The 19,214-nt window shown below is 39.1% G+C and overlaps 1 protein-coding gene across 1 annotated transcript in view; it reads left to right on the top strand.

Annotated features, from left to right (window-relative positions):
- The window catches only part of MORC1 (MORC family CW-type zinc finger 1), a 246,592-nt gene that overhangs the window by 81,697 nt on the left and 145,681 nt on the right, over positions 1-19,214 (top strand). The window lies entirely within an intron of this gene.

Here is a 19,214-nt window from a genome sequence, read left to right as displayed (position 1 = left end):
ATTTGATGTTCTAGGGTTTCAGGATTGTTGATTCTCTGTTTGGCTTAGTTTTTCGGATCTTTGTTGTGGAGGGACGGCGTGGTGCTTCTGCCTAGACCGCCATCTTGCCCGCCTTTTTCAGATTCGAACTTCTGACCTTTTGGTTAGCAGCCAAGCTCTTAACCACTGCGCCACCAGGGCTTCGTGGTTTTTTTTAATGGAATACACATAGTGAAGTGTAAATCAAGCATCTGCTCCTTGGTCTTTAAATGATACCATGATACAGTGCGAAAGGTAAACATTAAGCATTGAAAATTGTTTAACTCCCATCCTTCTCATATCTTCTCCATAATCCCTTCCTCATCTTCAGGAAAAGAACTACCAGCATTAAATTTTAGGTCATAGAAATTATCTTCATCTAAAAACTACTTGCTGTTGCATTGATTCCAACTCATGGCAATCCCGTGTGTGTCAGAGTAGAACTGTGTTCCATAGGGGTTTCAGTGGCTGATTTTTTCAGAAGTAGATCTCCAGGCCTTTTTTCCAAGGTGCCTCTGGGTAGACTGATTGTCTAATGTTTTGGTTAGCAGCAGAGCACATTAACTGTTTGTATCACCCAAGAACACCTATCTCTATCTAACCAGAAAAAAGAAACAGTTGCCATTGAGTCTATTTTGACTCATGGTAACCCATGCGTGTCAGAGTAGGACTGTATTCCATAGGGTTTTCAAAGACTGATATTTCAGAAGTGGATTGCTAGGCCTTTCTTCTGAACTGCCAACTTTCTGGTTAGTTGCTGAGAGCATTAACCATTGCACCACCCAGGGACTCCCAATCTACCCATTGCTGTCAAGTTTATTCCAACTCATAGCAACCCTATAGGACAGAGCAGAACTGCCTCATAGAGTTTCCAAGGCTGTAAACTTTATGGAAGCAGACTGCCACATCTTTCTCCTGTGGAGCAGCTGGTGGTTTGAAACCTCTGACCTTTCAGTTAGCAGCTGAGTGCTTAATCACTAAACCACCAGGGCTCCTTGGAATCCAGTCTAGTCTACATTTATTCAGGAGAGTCATACTCAGTCCTGCCTCTGGGTGGAGCTCTCTCTAAGCTCCTCTGGTGTGCAGGTGCCCTCCCAACAATTGTACTCTCAGTTCTACATTTTACTTGGCAACCTGTTCCACCACTCTATGTAATTGCCTGTTCCTATCATATCTAGTTAATTTTCTGAAAACCTTCTCAATGAGTATAGTAGAATTCAAAAATAGTTAAGTTATATTTGTATTTTTATTATTGCTGGTTACTAACATATTATTTCCCTAATTCCATAAATGTCTATGAATTGATCTGAGGCTGGAAGATACTTTCATAAAAGATGTTCCACTTGAGGAAAGGCAGAGAGTGGAGGTAGGATAGCAAGCATGTGTGCTTGTTCACATATCTCGTAACTTCATCCTAAATCTACATTATCAAACTGAATCCAGTAATAAAGGTCAGGATTGGTCATCTCAGCAACTGTTCTAAGGAGATCGAACTTCAGGTCCTTGCTCATTTATTCCCACAGGAGTAACAGAAATTATGTAATGCTTGAATAGTCCCCTGAAAGCCAGTTTTAATGAAAAGTATTTGGGTAGATTTTTTGCTTTATAAATAAACGATGCAATCTTTGTATTTGCTGTAAATCTCATCTGTTTCCATGGAAAATTGGGCCCTTGTAAATATTGAATCAGCAGAAAGTGAAATAGAGAGGTAATGACTTTTTGTCGTTTATCAAATCTGCATTTACTTTTGGCACAGTTGATGGTAAGAATCTCAAAAATATTTTTCTCATCTCTGAAACTGACCTCACCTCACTGTCTGCTACTGTGTTTTCTGAAGCTTTATGTATATCCTCATACAAAAATGGAAATATTATTCATCAGCTTTCTGGAGCAGGGAGAGAAGGGAGAAGGAAGAGATGGGGAGAAACACCAAATGAAATTTCTGTTTGAACAGAAGCAATTATGTAGAAATTTATTACTAAACTTTTCCAAAATGGATCAGAATTTAGTCCATGTAGTTAAATGAAGCCTATGATGTAATAAGCATGACCTTTCTCAGCAGAATTCAAATCGTAAGTCTTCAGGTTGGAAATGAGGCTAGCAATCCTTTAGTCCAGTCTCCATCTGTCTTAGTACTGCTATGCTGAGCAAATAATCCGAGAAACTGGACTATATGAAGAAGGACTGGGCATCAGGATTAGAGAAAGACTCAATAACAACCTGAATTATGCAGATGACACAACCTTGCTTGCTGAAAGTGAAGAGAACTTGAAGCACTTACTGATGAAGATCAAAGATTCACAGCCTTCAGTATGGATTCCACCTCAACATAAAGAAAAGAAAAATCCTCACAACTGGACCAATAAGCAATGTGATGATAAACTGAGAAAAGATTGAAGTCCTCAAGGATTTCATATTACTTGGATCCTCAATCAACGCCCATGGAAGCAGCAGTCACAAAATCAAAAGACGCATTGCACTGGGTAAATCTGCTACAAAACATCTCTTTAAAGTGTTAAAAAGCAAAGATTTCATTAAAGAACTAAGGTGCGCCTGACCCAAGACATAGTATTTTCAGTTGCCTCATATGTATGTGAAAGCTGGACAATGAATAAGGAAGATCAAAGAAGAATTGATGCCTTTGAATTATGATGTAAGCGAAGAATACTGAATATACCATGGACTGCCAGAGAAAAACAAATCTATCTTGGAAGAAGTACAGCCAGAATGCTCATTAGAAGCGAGGATGGTGAGACTTAGTCTTATATACTTTGGACATGTTATCAGAAGGGATCAGTCCCTGGAGAAGAACTTGGTAGAGGGTCATTGAAAAAGAGCAAGACCCTCAACAAGATGGACTGACATAGTGGCTGCAACAGTGGGCTCAAGGATAACGATTGTGAGGATGGTGCAGGAGCAGGCAGTGTTTCGTTCTATTGTATGGTTGCTATGGGTTGGAGCCAACCCGACTGCAATTGACGACAACAGTTTAGGAGGCTAGAAGTCCAAATTTAAGGCACCAGGTCTAGGAGAAGGTTTTCTCTGTCACTTTAGGGGGACATCCCTTGTCTCTTTTCACATTCTGTTCCTCAGTTCCTTGGTGTTCTCCACGTGGCATCAGTCGTTCTCCATTTGTACTTCCTTGCTTCTGTGCCTAGTCTGCTGTTTTTATGTCTCAAAAATGATTGATTAAAGACACAGTGTATTACAGGTATGGCATCATTAACATAACAAAGACAACTCATTCCCAAATAGGATCACATCTACAGGTATAGGGGTTAGGATTTAAAAACATACTTTTAGGGGGCTCAGTACGATCCATAACACTACCTAATGCTTTAATCCCCTCTACTCCTTCCCCTGCTCCCCCAGGCAACTTAAACCTGAGTGAGGGCCTCCCATGAGAGAAAAATTGCTATCTCCTAGACGGCCCATAAATCTCTAAACAACTCTATTAGAAATTGCATATTGAATTCAAGTCTATTTCTCATTCATTCTTTCATTCATTCAACTCTGCTAGGCATGAGGGTTATAGGATGAGCAAAGCAGACATGGTCTATCCTGCCCTCTCCTGGAAGTTATAACCTAGCAGGGATAGCACGATTTGACAAACAATTAGAGGTAGGATTGGAGGAGTCTGAGTACTAAGCAGGTCACTGGGAACTTGAAGTCTAGAGGCCCCAAGGAAGTGATATTTCCTGAAGGAGGAGGAGGAGTTAGCCAGGCCAATGTAATCCTTCACCCTTGAGGCTGTGGAGGATAGGTCTAAGCCTTTTCCAAACGACAACCCTCCAGATATTTGGAGACAGGCTCTATATCTCTTTTCAGTCTTGTTTTATCCAGACTAACATTTTCAAGTTCTATTGCTATTCTTCATTTGACCTAGTATTAAATGATTGTCCTACTCACCATTTTGGCATTGTACTTTAAAGTATAACACCTAAAAGCAAAATATTCCAGGTGAAACCTGAACACTCTTGAATAGAATCATCATCTCTTTTTTTAAAGTTGTAATTCTATCGATGTGGCCTATTAATGTATTAACTCTCAGTAAGTACATCATATTCTTGACCCTTAGTGTCTTTATTACCAATTAAAATTCTTAATAAAAATTTAATGTGTGTGTGTGTTCTTGATAAGCTATACCCCTCATATTTTTCCGGTAAGTTTTTGGACTCTTGAATAGAATCATACATTTATCCTTATTAAATTTTATTACCTTATTAGGCCCATTCTTTTAGTTTGTCAAGACTTCTTTTTGGTGTCTAATACTAACTTCTAATTAATGTATTATCTTCCAGCTTTATGTTAAGTCTGACTAGTATTCTCTCTGTGATTTCATTTAAATGCTGTTGGACAGAACAGGGACATCAAGAACTGTGGCTCTCCACTGCCAACCTCCACTCAGGTAGAATGGGTACATTAGCCACTGGGGTGTGAAAGGTTAGCCAATTACAGATCTTTCTGTTGGGTCATGGTCAGCCTCTACACCTCCCATCCAGGCTGCCTAAGTAAAGGCCTTGGGCCCAGAGCACTCTCTGATAAGGAGGCTGGGAATTGGGTCATTCTCTCTCCCCCAGTTTCTTCTCCTTGTCAGAGAAGCCTTTCCCTGCTATGGGCATACAGTAGCTTTCTCTGTCTCCTGTACATGTGTGAGCACCATATGGCACCTGGTGAGCCCCTCTTCTATATTTGTTCCTAGCAGGGAGGGAACGGGGTCTCTCAACCATAGCATGAGAGGGGTGAAAGTAGACAATTGCCCTGCACCGGCCATATGATGGATAAGCCTGCTGGCCATGGGAGACCAGTGCCCACTAGTGAAGCTGGTCTTGCTCTGTCTCTTCTCTATGTGAGTAAAGCATTTACCCATGCACTGATAGAGCATGTGTGTGGTCTGTGTCTTTTGTTGGTGACCTTGAACCCTGGTACAACACTTACTAATTATAGTACCAGCTAATTCATATCAATTCCTCAATTTGTGCATACTTTTGAAAGTGAGCAATAATATTTATTACATGAATGGTTCTTTTAACAAATAAATGATGCTTTAGTAACTAGATATAGCCACTATATCAACAAAAGTTTGTTTCCCTTATGATGCATTTTAGTCTCTAAGATCTCAGAAAGGAATTGCAAGAAACATGAAATATCAAACCTCTGCTAGGGATACACTGAATGAGGAGACCCATGTAAATATTGAGGTGAGACTACAACAAAAGCTTATTTGCATGTTTTGGCTGACAATTCATTATCTATTTTTTTCAATTTTTGTAGTTATGGATTTTATGCATTCTATTTATTTTATTTTTAAATCTTTATATTTGAAATTCTGTATTTTATGTTTTAAGTTTTAAAATTTTTTATTATTGGAAATTTCAGAATTATACAGAATTAAAGATAGTATTATAATGCACACCCTCAGTCCATCATCCAGCCTCAACAGTTATGAACTCCTGGCCAGACTAATTTAATCAGTACTCTCCCCTCCTCACCTACAACTGAATTATGAAGGAAATTTTAGTCACTGTGTAATTATATCCATAAGTATTTTATCACGTATTTCTAAAAATATGAACTCTATTTAAAAACAAAAGCACAGTACATGTAGCATACCTAAAAAATTATCAATACTTCTTAATGTCATAAAATATCCAGTCAGTTGTTCACATTTCTAATTACTTCCTATTACAATGTTTTCAGTTTATTTCAATCAGGATCTGAAGAAGGTCTACATGTTCTGATGGTTAACACGTATCTTAAGTCGTTTTTAATCTGCGCTCCTCCACTCATTGGTTCCCACATCTCTTTTCTCATTCTCTGTCTTGTTTTCCCTGCAGTTTATTCATAGGAAAGACTGGTTTGTTTGTCTTATAGTTTTCCTACACTGTAGACTTTGCTTACTGTGTGCTGGGTATTGCAGGTTGCAGTTTAATAGGTTTTCTATTTTGTGCATTTTTCTGTAAATTGGTAGGATCTAGACTAGCAGCACCGTGTTCAGATTCAGGTGTATGTTTTTGTCAAGATACTGCATAGGTAGTGGCGTATTCTTTTATTGGGGGGCACATATTGCCTGATGGTCTCTCTTTTAATGATATTAGCAATAAATAACCAATACTTAGATCTCTTGTGTTATTGTTGCTGTTCCAGCTCGTGGCAACTCAATGTGACAGAATGGAACTGCTCCATAGGGTCTTTTTGGCTGTAATCTTTTGGGAAGCAAATTGCCAGGTCTTTCTCCTGCAGAGCTGGTCAGTGGTTTAGAGCTGCCAGACTTTCAGTTAGCAGCCCAGTGCTTAACCATTGTGCCACCAGTGCTCCTTTAGATCCTCTAAGAATCCCAAAGACTTATGCTCTATTTCTATCATTATTTCTTCATTTATTAGCTTTATCACTTGTATGGAGACCTGGCGGCGCAGTGGCTGGGAGCTCAGGCTGCTAACCAAATGGTCGGCAGTTCAAATTCACTAGTCACTCCTTAGAAACCTTCTGGGGCAGTTCTACTCTGTCCTATAGGATTGCCATGAGTCGGAATTGACTCGACAGTGATGGGTTTATCACTTGTATAAAGAAAAAGTTACTTTCATGTACTATTTGGTTACTCAAAGTTATGGATTTTAAATAGCATGCTAGTTGGTAATTTTACTGTTTGACAGAGGTAACAGTAAAACTCTATAAAAACCAAAAAACCTGTTAGCAGCTGTAGCTCTTAACCACTGTGCTACTCTGTACTGCTAAGTAAATGCTTTAGATAAAAGCTTGATTTGCGAGGAATTAGAGACACAATTAAAACATTAAAAATGATATAGACATTTTAGCTAATTAACTAATTATATAAATATATATGCATATATATTTTTATACACACAAAAGGAGCCCTGGTGACACAGTGGTTAAAGTGCTCAACTGCTAACTGAAAGGTCGGCGGTTCGAACCCACCAGCCACTCCATGGGAGAAAAGACCTGGTAGTCTGTTCCTGTAAAGATTACAGCCTTGGGAACCCTATGGGGCAGTTGTACTCTATCCTTTAAGGCCACTGTGAGTTGGAATCAACTCAACGGCACACAACAACATGCACACATATATGTACATATACGTACATGTATATATGTGTATGTATATGTATATATATATATGTATATACATGTATTTAAAAAAAATACCAAGCCAGTTGCCATCAAGTTGGTTTCAACTCATGGCAACCTCATGTGTGACCTCATGTGTGTCAAAGTAGAACTGTGTTCGTTATGGTTTTCAACGGCTTTCAAAAGGAGATCACCAGGCCCTCCTTCCAAGATACCTCTGGGTGGATTCAAACCTCCTACCTTTTGGTTAGTAGCCTAGACCTTAATTGTTTGTGCTACCCAGGGACTCCTGGGTGAACACTGTTGTTGTTAGGTGCCATCGAGTTGGTTCCAACTCATAGTGACCCTATGTACAACAGAACAAAACAGTACCAGTTCCTGCACCATCCTCACGATCATTGTTATGCTTAAGTCCATTGTTGGAGCTGCTGTATCAATCCTTCTCATTAAGAGTCTTCCTCTTTTTCGCTGATCCTTTACTTTACCAAGCATTATGTCCTTCTCCAGGGACTGATCCCTCCTGACAACATGAACAAAGTATGTAAGATGTAGTCTCACCATCCTTGCTTCTAAGGAGCGTTCTGGTTGTACTTTCTCCAAGATAGGTTTGTTTGCTCTTCTGGCAGTCCATAGTATATTCAATATTCTTCTCCAACACCACAATTCAAAGGGGTCAGTTCTCTCTTCAGTCTTCCTTATTCATCATCCAGCTTTCACACGCATAGGAGGTGATTGAAGACACCATGGCTTGGGTCAGGTGCACCTTAGTCTTGAAGGTGATATTTTTGCTTTGCAACACTTTAAAGAGGTCTTTTGCAGCATATTTGCCCAATGCAGTGCGTCTTTTGATTTCTTGACTGCTGCTTCCATGGGTGTTGATTGTGGATCCAAGTAAAATGAAATCCTTGACAACTTCAATCTTTTCTCAGTTTATCATTGATGTTGCTTATTGGTCCAGTGGTGAGGATTTTTGTTTTCTTTATGTTGAAGTGTAATCCATACTGAAGGGTGTAGTCTTTGATCTTCATCAGTAAGTGCTTCAAGTCCCCTTCATCTTCAGCAAGCAAGATTGTGTCATCTGCATAGTGCAGACTGTTAATGAGTCTTCCTCCAGAACTGATGCCCTGTTCTTCTTCATATAGTCCATCTTCTCAGATAATTTGTTCAGCATACAGATTGAATAGGTGTGATGAAAGGATAAAACCCCGACGCATACCTTTCCTGACTTTAAACCACGCAGTATCCCCTCGTTCTGTTTGAATGACTGCCTCTTGATCTATGTACAGGTTCCTCATGAGCACAATTAAATGTTCTGGAATTCCCATTCTTCGCAATGTTATCCATAGTTTGTTATGATCCACACAGTTGAATGCCTTTGCATAGTGAATAAAACACAGGTAAACACCTTTCTGGTATTCTCTACTTTCAGCCAGGATCCATCTGACATCAGCAATGATATTCCTGGTTCCTCATCGCCTTCTGAACCCAGCTTGAATTTCTGGCAGTTCCCTGTTGATATACTGCTGCAGCCACTTTTGAATGATCTTCAGCAAAATTTTACTTGTGTGTGATCGTAATGATATAGTTTGATAATTTCTACATTTGGTGGGATCACCTTTCTTGGGAATAGGCCTAAATATGTATCTCTTCCAGTCGGTTGGTCAGGTAGCTGTCTTCCAAGTTTCTTGGCATAGATAAGTGAGTACTTCCAGTGCTGCATCTGTTTGTTGAAACATCTCAACTGGTATTCCATCAATTCCTGGAGCTTTGTTTTTTGCCAATGCCTTCAGTGCAGTTTGGACGTCTTCCTTCAGTACCATTGGTTCCTGCTCATATAGTACCTCCTGAAATGGTTGAATGTTGATCAATTCTTTCTGGTAGAGTGACTCCGTATTCCTTCCATCTTCTTTTGATGCTTTCTGAGTCGTTTAATATTTTCCCTGTAGAATCCTTCACTATCGCAACTCAAGGCTTGAATTTTTTCTTCAGTTCTTTCGCTTGAGAAATGCAGAGCATGTTCTTCCCTTTTGGTTTTCCATTGCCAGGTCTTTGCACATGTCGTTACAATATTTTACTTTGTCTTTTCTAGCCACCCTTTGAAATCTTCTGTTCAGCTCTTCTACTTCATCATTTCTTCCTTTTGCTTTAGCTACTTGATGTTCAAGAGCAAGTTTCAGAGTCTCTTCTGACATCCTTTTTGGTCTTTTCTTTCTTTCTGTCTTTTTAATGACCTCTTGCTTTCTTCATGTGTAATGTCCTTGATGTCATTCTACAGCTCGTCTGCTCTTCGGTTATTAGTGTTCAACATGTCAAATCTATTCTTGAGATGGTCTCTAAATTCAGGTGGGATATACTCAAGGTCATACTTTGACTCTCGTGGACTTGGTCTAATTTTCTTCAGTTTCAACTTGAACTTACATATGAGCAATTGATGGTCTGTTCTGCAGTCAGCCCCTGGCCTTGTTCTGAATGATGATATTGAACTTTTCCATTGTCTCTTCCCACAGATGTATCAGTTTGATTCCTGTGTATTCCATCTGGTGAGGTCCATGTGTATAGTCGCCGTTTATGTTGGTGAAATATTTGCAATGAAGAAGTCATTGGTCTTACAGAATTCGATAGTGCAATCTCCAACATCATTCCTTTCACCAAGGCCATATTTTCCAACTATTGATCCTTCTTCTTTGTTTCCAACTTTTGCATTCCAGTCTCCAGTAATTATCAATAGATCCTGATTACATGTTTGATCAATTTCAGACTGCAGAAGTTGGTAAAAATCTTCAATTTCTTCATCTTTGGCCTTAGTGTTTGGTGCGTAAATTTGAATAATAGTCGTATTAACTGGTCTTCCTTGTAGGCATAGGGGTATTATCCTATCACTGACAGTGTTGTACTTCAGCATAGATCTTGAAATGTTCTTTTTGAGGATGAATGCAACACCATTCCTCTTCAATTTGTTGTTCCTGGCATAGTAGACCATATGATTGTCTGATTCAGAATGGCCAGTACTAGTCCATTTCAGCTCACCAATGCCTGGGGTATCAACGTTTATGTGTTCCATTTCATTTTTGATGACTTCCAATTTTCCTAGATTCATACTTTGTACATCCACATTCTGATTAGTAATAGTGTTTGCAGTTGTTTCTTCTCATTTTGAGTAGTGTCACATCAGCAAATGAAGGTCCCGAAAGCTTGACTCCATCCACGTCAACAAGGTCGACTCTACTTTGAGGAAGCAGCAATTCTGCAATCGTCTTTTGAGTGCCTTCCAACCTAGGGGGCTCATCTTCCGGCACTATATACAAACAGTGTTCCACTGCTATTCATAAGGTTTTCGCTGGTTAAATCTTTTCAGAAGTAGACTGCCAGATCCTTCTTCCTAGTCTGTCTTAGTCTGGAAGCTCAGCTGAAACCTGTCCGCCAAGGGTGCCCCTGCTGGTATTTGAATACCATTTGTATAGCTTCCAGCATCATAGCAACACACAAGCCCCCACAGTACGACAAACTGACAGACACATGGGTGATATATATGTATATACATTTTATGTATACATATATGTATATACAATGAAACCTGTGAGAGCCGGAACTCAACAGGAATGCCTTGTTTTTCTAGTTCTTGCAAATTCTCCACCTTTGACAGGATGCAGTCACCTTTTCTATCACTGTCTTGTGGAAAATATTTGAGTTTTCCTTCTCTGACAGGTTTCTGCCTTACACAAGTTCTAGCTTTCTCAGGTTTTACTGTATAATATACATGTATGTATGTGTATATATAGGTGTATTATATATACATATATACACATATACATATATATTATACTCTATAGGACAGAGTAGAACTGCCCCGTAGGGCTTCCAAGGAATGGCTGGTGAATTCCAACTTCCGACCTTTTGTTTAACAGCCAAACGCTTAACCACTGTGACAACGGGGCTCCTTCTTTCTGACTACACTTGTATTGTATTAGCATATTAATTTAAAAAAAAAAGATGAATCTACAGACACTTAACAATGATAAGTCAGTCACGTGGCTTTGTGTATGTGAGGAAAGTACTTAAGGAGAGTACTAGTAGAAACATAAGCTATCCTAAGCTGGGTATTGAACAGACATAGGTACTGACAAGGCCATTACTTATGATAACCCAGAACTCTCTATGAATATGTTTTAGATTATTATGTCTGGTTTTGGTTTCCACATTTTAGAGAAAACCAGAGAAACTGGAGTGTATTAAAAAAAAAAAAAGCAATGACAGTGACTAAAACTATAACATGAAAAGAAAAGTAAAATAGTTTGGAGTTATTTTTTTCCTAGGGAAAGAACAAGAAGAAACATAACCTTTCTCAGTGTTGCTTTTGAGGGCTGTCATAATGAGGCCACTGATAGAGGTCGAAGACTCTAGCCTTCAGAATCAGAACATGAAGAAAACGGAAGTCCTTACAACTGGGCCATAAACGACATCATGATAAATGGAGAAGAAATTGAAGTTGTCAATGATTTTGTTGGATCAGTAATCAATGTCCATGGAAGTAGCAGTTAAGAGATCAAATGACATATTGCATTGGGCAGATCAGTGGCAAAAGACCTCATTAACATGTTAAAAAGCAAAAGTGTCACTTTAATGACTAAGTGTTGGACCCAAGCCATGGACTTTTCAGGCAACTCATATGCATGCAAAAGCTGGAAAATAAAAAAAGGAAGACAGAATTCATGCATTTCAAACTGTGGTGTTAGCAAAGAATATTGAATATACTGTGGACTTCCAGAAGAACAAACAAATCAGTCTTAGAAGAAATACAACCAGAATGCTCCTTAGAAGCAAGGGTGACGAGACTTCAACTTGGTTACTTTGGACATGTCATCAGCAAAGGACATTATGTCTGGTAAAGTAGAGGGCCAACAAAAAATGAAAGAAGCTTTCAGTGAGGTGAATTGATAGAATAGCCACAACAATGGACTCAGACATACCAAACAATCATGAAGACAGTGCAGGACTGGGAAAAATTTCATTCTGTTATACATGAGGTCACCATGAGTCAGAACCAACTCACTAGCAACTAACAAATAACACTCTTCTTTCTTGCTTCTAGAACACAGAATGATGTGGTTCCCAAATGGGAGCCAAGAAGCCTTAGAAGCCTTCAGAATTATGACAAGAAGTCTTTGAATCCACATGTGATTAATTATATGTAACAAAAGTTTGTATCAATTTGGCTAGCTGTGTTGTTGTTTGCTGCCATGGAATTGGCTCCCAATTCGTGGTGACCCCATGCACAACAGAACGAAATGCTGCCCAGTCTTGCACCATCCCCATGATTGATTGGGGATCAGACCATTGTGATCCATAGGGTTTCTTCCTGGCATGTCTTAGTCTGGAAGCTCTACTGAAACCTGTTCAGCATCATTGCAGCGCACAAACCACCACTGACATATGGGTGGTGGCTGCTCATGAGGTACGTTGACTGGGAATTGAACCTGCGTCTCCCCCATGAAAGGCAAGAATTCTGCCACTGAACCCCAGTGTCCCCAGTGGCTATGCTATAATACCCAGTTATTCTATGAAATGCTAATCTAAGTGTTGCTGTGAAGGTGTTTGCAGCTGTGGTTAGCATCTACAATTTATTGACTTTAGGTAGAGAATATTATGCTTGATAATATGTGTTGGTCTCATTCAATAAATTGAAAGGCCTTAAAAGCAAAATTGAGGCTTCCCTGAAGAAGAGGAAATTCTGCCTCAAAACTGCAGCTTTAGCTCTTGTCTTAGATTTTATAGCCTGCTAGCCTACGCTACAGAAGACTTGCCAACCCCCACAATCACATAAGCCAATTGCTTGAAATAAATCTCTTAATATAATTCTCTATTCCATTTTACTGGTTTACTGGAGAACCCTAACAGACACACCTGTCATCTGTCAGTAATTGTCTAGAGATGGAATTATGCCTCACACATATATGCATGCTATAGTTTTTCAAGTACATCTAGTTATAGTGGGTAATGAAATGTAAGATCACATCATATTCATACTTTTTATTGTAATAATGTGTTTTCTCAGGTTGGGGAGGGCAGTGGTTCTGACTTATGTGTGGCTTGAAGAGGTCCTCAGCCTTGAGAAGGTGGGTAACCACTCAAGAGGGACTAGAGAAAATGGTGCTGTATTTCCAGGTGACATTACGATGTTGACACTTAGATCAGACCAACTCTGCAGATTCATGGAGTTTTGCAATGGAACCTACTATGTTCACAGTGGAGTCAAGTGAAAATGCCATTATAGTAGCTGCCACATGCTTCTGCCCCAACACGAGATTGGGCCAACTCCACCCTGCATACTCAAAGAAAGGGAAGGACTGTGGCAGTTTTATCATCACTGAAGACATCTTGCCTTGTTTTCCTTCAAGTAAAATAAAGTACTTTCGGAAGTGAAAAACAAAGAGGGATACCAAGTTGGCCACTTTCACATGGGGTCTGTCTCATCCCACACAAACCACAGGCTTTCTCAGCTTCGTGCTGGTTCCTGATCCGCTGTGATTGGCCTCATGATCCTTCTCAGGAGTGTACCTGGCGTTACTACCAACTGAGTGGAGTTGGCATATCGGTCAAAACCTGTTTGCCAACCCTAATCTAGAGCTTCCACTAAGGATATAGTTGATAAAGCATCACACCTTGGATCAGTTTAGGAAGGGACTGAAGTATGGCTGTTACATTAGCTAAGAATGAGAAGGATAGTGACAAACACAACAAGATTGAATGGAGGAGGAAATGTGTAATTTCTATCTCAGGAGAGCTTCAAATATAGAATATAATCATCTATTTTAGATGCAGAACTACCTGAAGGTAGGGACCTGATTTAAATACCTTTTCCATCTTATGATTTTCCTGGTGCTTTGATTTCATAAACTGTTTTAGGCGTCTTTATTTGACGGAAACCATTAAAGCTTTGCTTTCGTAGTTTATTGCTACTCCCCTAGGCTAACTGATTCACTGGATGTCATTGTACATTCCATGAACAAGTATGAAACTGACATTTAGGTGGTGGTTGTTGTTAGGTGCCGTCCAGTCAGTCTCGACTCATAGCGACCTTACGTACAACAGAACGAAACACTGCCTCGTCCTGCACCATCCTCACAATTGTTGCTATATTTGAGCCCATTGTTGCAGCCACTGTGTCAATCAGTCTCATCAAGTTTCTTCCTCTTTTTCACTGACCTTTTTCACTTACCAAGCATGATGTCCTTCTCCAGGGGCTGGTCCCTCCTGATAACATGTCTAAAGTACATGAGATGAAGTCTCACCATCCTCACTTGTAAGGAGCATTCTGGCTGCACTTCTTCCAACACAGATTTGTTTGTTCTTCTGGCAGGCAGTCCATGGTGTATTCAGTATTCTTTGCTGACACCGTAATTCAAATTTATCAATTCTTCTTCCTTCAATCTTCCTTGTTCGTCGTCCAGTTTTTGCATGCATATGAGGCGATGGAAAATACCATGGCTTGGGTCAGGCGTACCTTAGTCTTCAAAGTGACATCTTTGCTTTTGAACACTTTAAAGAGGTCTTTTGCAGCATATTTGCCCAGTGCAATACATTGTTTGATTTCTTGACTTCTGCTTCCATGGGCGTTGATTGTAGATCCAAGTAAAAGGAAATCCTTGACAACTTCAATGTTTTCTCTGTTTATCATGATGTTGTTCATTGGTCGAGTGGTGAGGATTTTTGTTTTATTTATGTTCAGGTGGAATCCATTGTGAAGGCTGTAGTCTTTGATCTTCATCAGTAAGTGCTTTAAGTCCTCTTGATTTTCAGCAAGCAAGGTTGTGTCATCTGCATAGTGCAGGTTGTTAACGAGTCTTCCTCCAATCCTGATGCCATGTTCTTCTTCGTATAGTCCAGCTTCCCGGATTATTTGCTCAGCATGCAGATTGAATTACCCATTGCCATTGAGTAGATTCTGACTCATAGAGACCCTATAGGACAAAGTAGTACTGCCCCACAGGGTTTCCAAGGAGTGGCTGGTGGATTCGAACTGCTGACCTTTTGGTTAACAGCCAGACCCTTAACTACTGTGCCAGCAGGGCTCCAGATTGAATAAGTATGTCAAAAAGATACAACCCTGATGCACACCTTTCCTGATTTTAAACCACGCAGTATCCCTTTGTGCTGTTTGAACAACTGCCTCTTGGTCTATGCACAGGTTCCACATGAACATAATTAAGTGTTCTGGAATTCCCGTTCTTCGCAATGTTATCTGTGGTTTTTTATAATCCACATAGTCAAATGCCTTTGCGTAGTCAATGTGACATTTAGGAGGATGTGGCGTTTCTCCTATTATTAAGAGGCAAAATCTTACTGTGTGATCTACTCTTTTTAGTTACTGGTTTTTAACAAGTTTTTAGTAATTTTAGTAATTTTTCTATTGTATTTTTCTAGCTTTAAGAGGCTCCTGAAAAATTAATCAGACTAATTTCAGTATTAGGAATCTTCTGAATAAAGTATTCTACACATAGCTAGATGTAAATTAACCTTTCATAGTTTTTTCTCACAGACACTTGTTCTAGAAATTAAGACTTTAATTCTGTATTTATTAATCCCAGAATATCCCCTTTAATTTAACAAGCTGTTGATCCTTCAAATAAAATTTTCAAAATATGTATTCTTTTATAATTTTAAATATTAATTGTGTGCTTACAGCTATTTTCTCCTAACGGTGTTAAGCTGAATTTTTAAATCAGAATAGTTTGAGGGTATTTAAATAATAATTTAATTTTGGAGTTAATAATTTTTGGTTATCTTCATGGCTCTTTTCATCAGTGGGTGGAAATATTTATGATTTTTTTAAAAAAATCAATTCTTTTTTCAAGTTTTGAAATTTTACTCTTGGCTCTTAATTCACTTCTGTGTACGGGGCAATTTTAAAACCTTATTAAGACACGCTAACACAGACATCCGTTATTAAAACCATGTTTTAAAAATGTCCACTCCACTAGTGAAGGTCAACCTAATTACTGTTATTAATTTTATTGTTTCCTGACTAGGATAGACAAGAATTTCTTCAGTGCAAACTCTCAGCCTCTAGTTCCCTGTAAGTGCAGTTTGGGAAATGTCGGTAGATTTACACCTCCCAGTGCCAGTTATTATTATCATTTTGGGACAAGTGGATTGGGGAGCGGGGGAGAAGCCTTTCAGGGCAGCTGTACAAATCCCTATAGACTGAGTAACACCTGAAGGAAAACAGACGCTGGTGTGATGCCCTTCCTCCCACTGCCACCCCTAGCCATGCAATCCCTCTTCCAGCTTGCTGAAGCATCTACCTATTCTTCAGAATCCACTCCATGGGAATTTGTTGTTAGTGTTAATAACTCCACAAGCACAAATGCAGGTTGTATGTTGGAGCAAACTTCTATCTGAAGGAAAATAGATGACGTGCTAGATGCAGTTAGGAAAAGCCATTTCTGACCCCCAGAATGAAAAACCCTGGTTGGTTTCTTTGCCTTGATATTTGCCTTGTGTATTAAATTGCCTTCTATCAGACCTGGTATTTAGATGTTTGGTCGAGTAAAATTTTCTCCATTTCTGCCTTTAATCCCAAGTAATTCTTTAGTTTTATTTAGTCTCATAAGTAAACATTGAATACTGTGTGTCAGCTACTGGAAACAAGACCATTGCCACTGTCTTCAAGGAATTCGCTGTCCAAAGGGGAAACTAGGTATAAGAGGAACTAGAATATGATGTGCACTTGTTGTCAGTGTTGAGATCACAGATTAGGGAGGGAGAGGATCATTCCACCCTTGAGGAGTGTGTGTTTATGTTTATAACAACCTAGCGTTTGTATCACTATTAAAATGTTTGTGTTGGGGATCATGGTTGATAACTATCTTATAAGTTAGCTGTATTGCATTACCTATGTAATGTTTTAGTTAATGCTTTCAGGGATAGACATTATTTCAGCTTCAGTTTACCCTGAACAAAATACTAATGAGGTGTTTTGTAAGGAGTAACAGCAGCACCCTCTTTTGAAGGCCTATTGGGTGCAGGATGCTGAGCTCTGTGAGGACACACGTAGTTATATGCACAGTTCCTCCTTTGAAAGGAGTGGTCTTTTTAGGGGGAAATAACATTTAGAGAGAGGACTATACAGTACATCAGCAACTTAAATTTCTATGCGGCTCAGTGGTTTTTAATGCATCTTCACATTATAATCTTTATGATAACCCTGTAAGGAAAGTTATTTAATCACTCAATTTATAGATAAGAAAGTAAGTGGTTTCCCCAGAATTACATAACTAATGTGTGACAGAGCCAGCACTAGAATCCACTTCAGTTTTTATCTACAGCACTGCCTGCTTTGACCTACGCCAGACAGAGCAGTTAATGTGGAAACGAGAGACACACACGAGGCCTCAGGAGACCTGTTCAGATACCAGAGAGTACATCAGGATCTGTTTGCAAAGACAAAGTGAAGCCTGGGATGGACCAGGGGCCCTGGTGGCACAGTGGATAAGAGCTTGGCTGCTAACCAAAAGGTCGGCAGTTGGAATCCACTAGCCGTTCTTTAGAAACCCTGTGGGGCTGTTCTGCTCTGTCCTGTAGGTCGCTGTGAGTCGGAATGACTCGAGGGCAAAGGGTTTGGTTTTGGTTTTGGAATGGACCAAGACCAGATGCCTAGCAAAGAGCAAAAACTGAAGTCTGAGTTGAGGAAAGTCCAGGAAGCGGAAGGAAAATTTGGGGTGAGAGCAGCTAGGGATTTTGTGAAGAGACAAGAGAGGAGATATGGGAATTTGTGAGGGCAGCTTCAGGCAAAGGCAAAGTCCTGTCTGAAGGCTGAGTTCCTCCCCTTCTGGTCTTAAAAACACACTGAGTGCTGAACCTGAATAGTAAAGCCTGAGGTCCATTTATTTGTGGTTTGCATGGATTACACAGGCATGTGTGAAGGGTTGTTGTAAGGCTGGCCCTATTTTATATATTTTATTTCAAAGGTTTATATTCTAGAAATGCACTTTTTGAACTTTGTGTGTTGGTGGAAATGTTAGGAATCTTCAACATTCCAAGTGTCAACATGTGACCAGTGGCTACCAAACAATAAAAACATGAACTTGATTTTTTTAAAAAGTAATCGATGTACATGTAAAAATATTAGAGTGTTCAAAAAGGGTAAAAGTTCAAGTATCTTCCTCTGCCTTCCTCTCAACATCTGTTCTTTCTTCAGAGGTATCTACTATTAAATCTGTTATTTGTATCATTTCAAGGAAAAGAAAAGTATGTCTGCCACAATTTTATATGTATATACTTTTATAAATTACAAAATTTCACTATACTAGGTATACTGTTTGATTTTTATTTTTTAAATTAAAAATGTATCTTAGAGATATCGACACAGCAGTGTGTTAGCTCTACCTCCTTTATTGTTCCTGTTTGGAATTTGTAGGTTCCCTATTCATAGGCTTTTAGGTTGTTGCTAATCTTTTTGCTATTCAAACAATGTTGTAACATACATGGCCATAGTTTTGTGTGTCTGTAGGGAGATTTCCTAGCAGTGCAATTGCTAGATCAAAGGGTAAGAACGCAACCTCTCTAATGGCCCTCTATGATAACTGCTGTTTGTAGGCTCAGAAGGAGTGCAAAATATAGGGCAGGATAGGACATAGATAATAAAGACAGGAAGAAGAGGAACCAGAGGTAAAAATAAGGGTTAAAAGAAATTTTTTTTTTCAAAATTATTTGTATCAAACAAATAGAAAGAGAACAGCAAAAAATAAAAATAAAAAAATAAAAAAAAAGCCCACAGCCACCAGAAAAAAGGAAATAATAAAGAGCAGAGCAGAAATAAATGAAATAAAGAATAGAAAGACAATAGAAAGAATCAACAAAACCAAAAGTTAGTTCTTTGAAAGAATCAAGAAAATCGACAAACCACTGGCCAGACTGACAAAAGAAAAACAGGAAAGGATGCAAATAACCCAAATAAGAAATGAAATGGGCAACATTGCAACAGACCCAACTAAAATAAAAAGGAATATTATGTAAAACTATACTCCAACAAATTTGAAAACCTAGAGGAAATGGATAAATTTCTAGAAACACACTACCTACCCAAACTACAACAAAGTGATGTTGAAAATCTG

Source organism: Trichechus manatus, unplaced genomic scaffold (assembly GCF_000243295.1).
Source record: "Trichechus manatus latirostris isolate Lorelei unplaced genomic scaffold, TriManLat1.0 scaffold00055, whole genome shotgun sequence".
Taxonomy (NCBI): Eukaryota; Metazoa; Chordata; class Mammalia; order Sirenia; family Trichechidae; genus Trichechus; species Trichechus manatus.
This window is presented reverse-complemented; position numbering and strand designations above follow the sequence as displayed.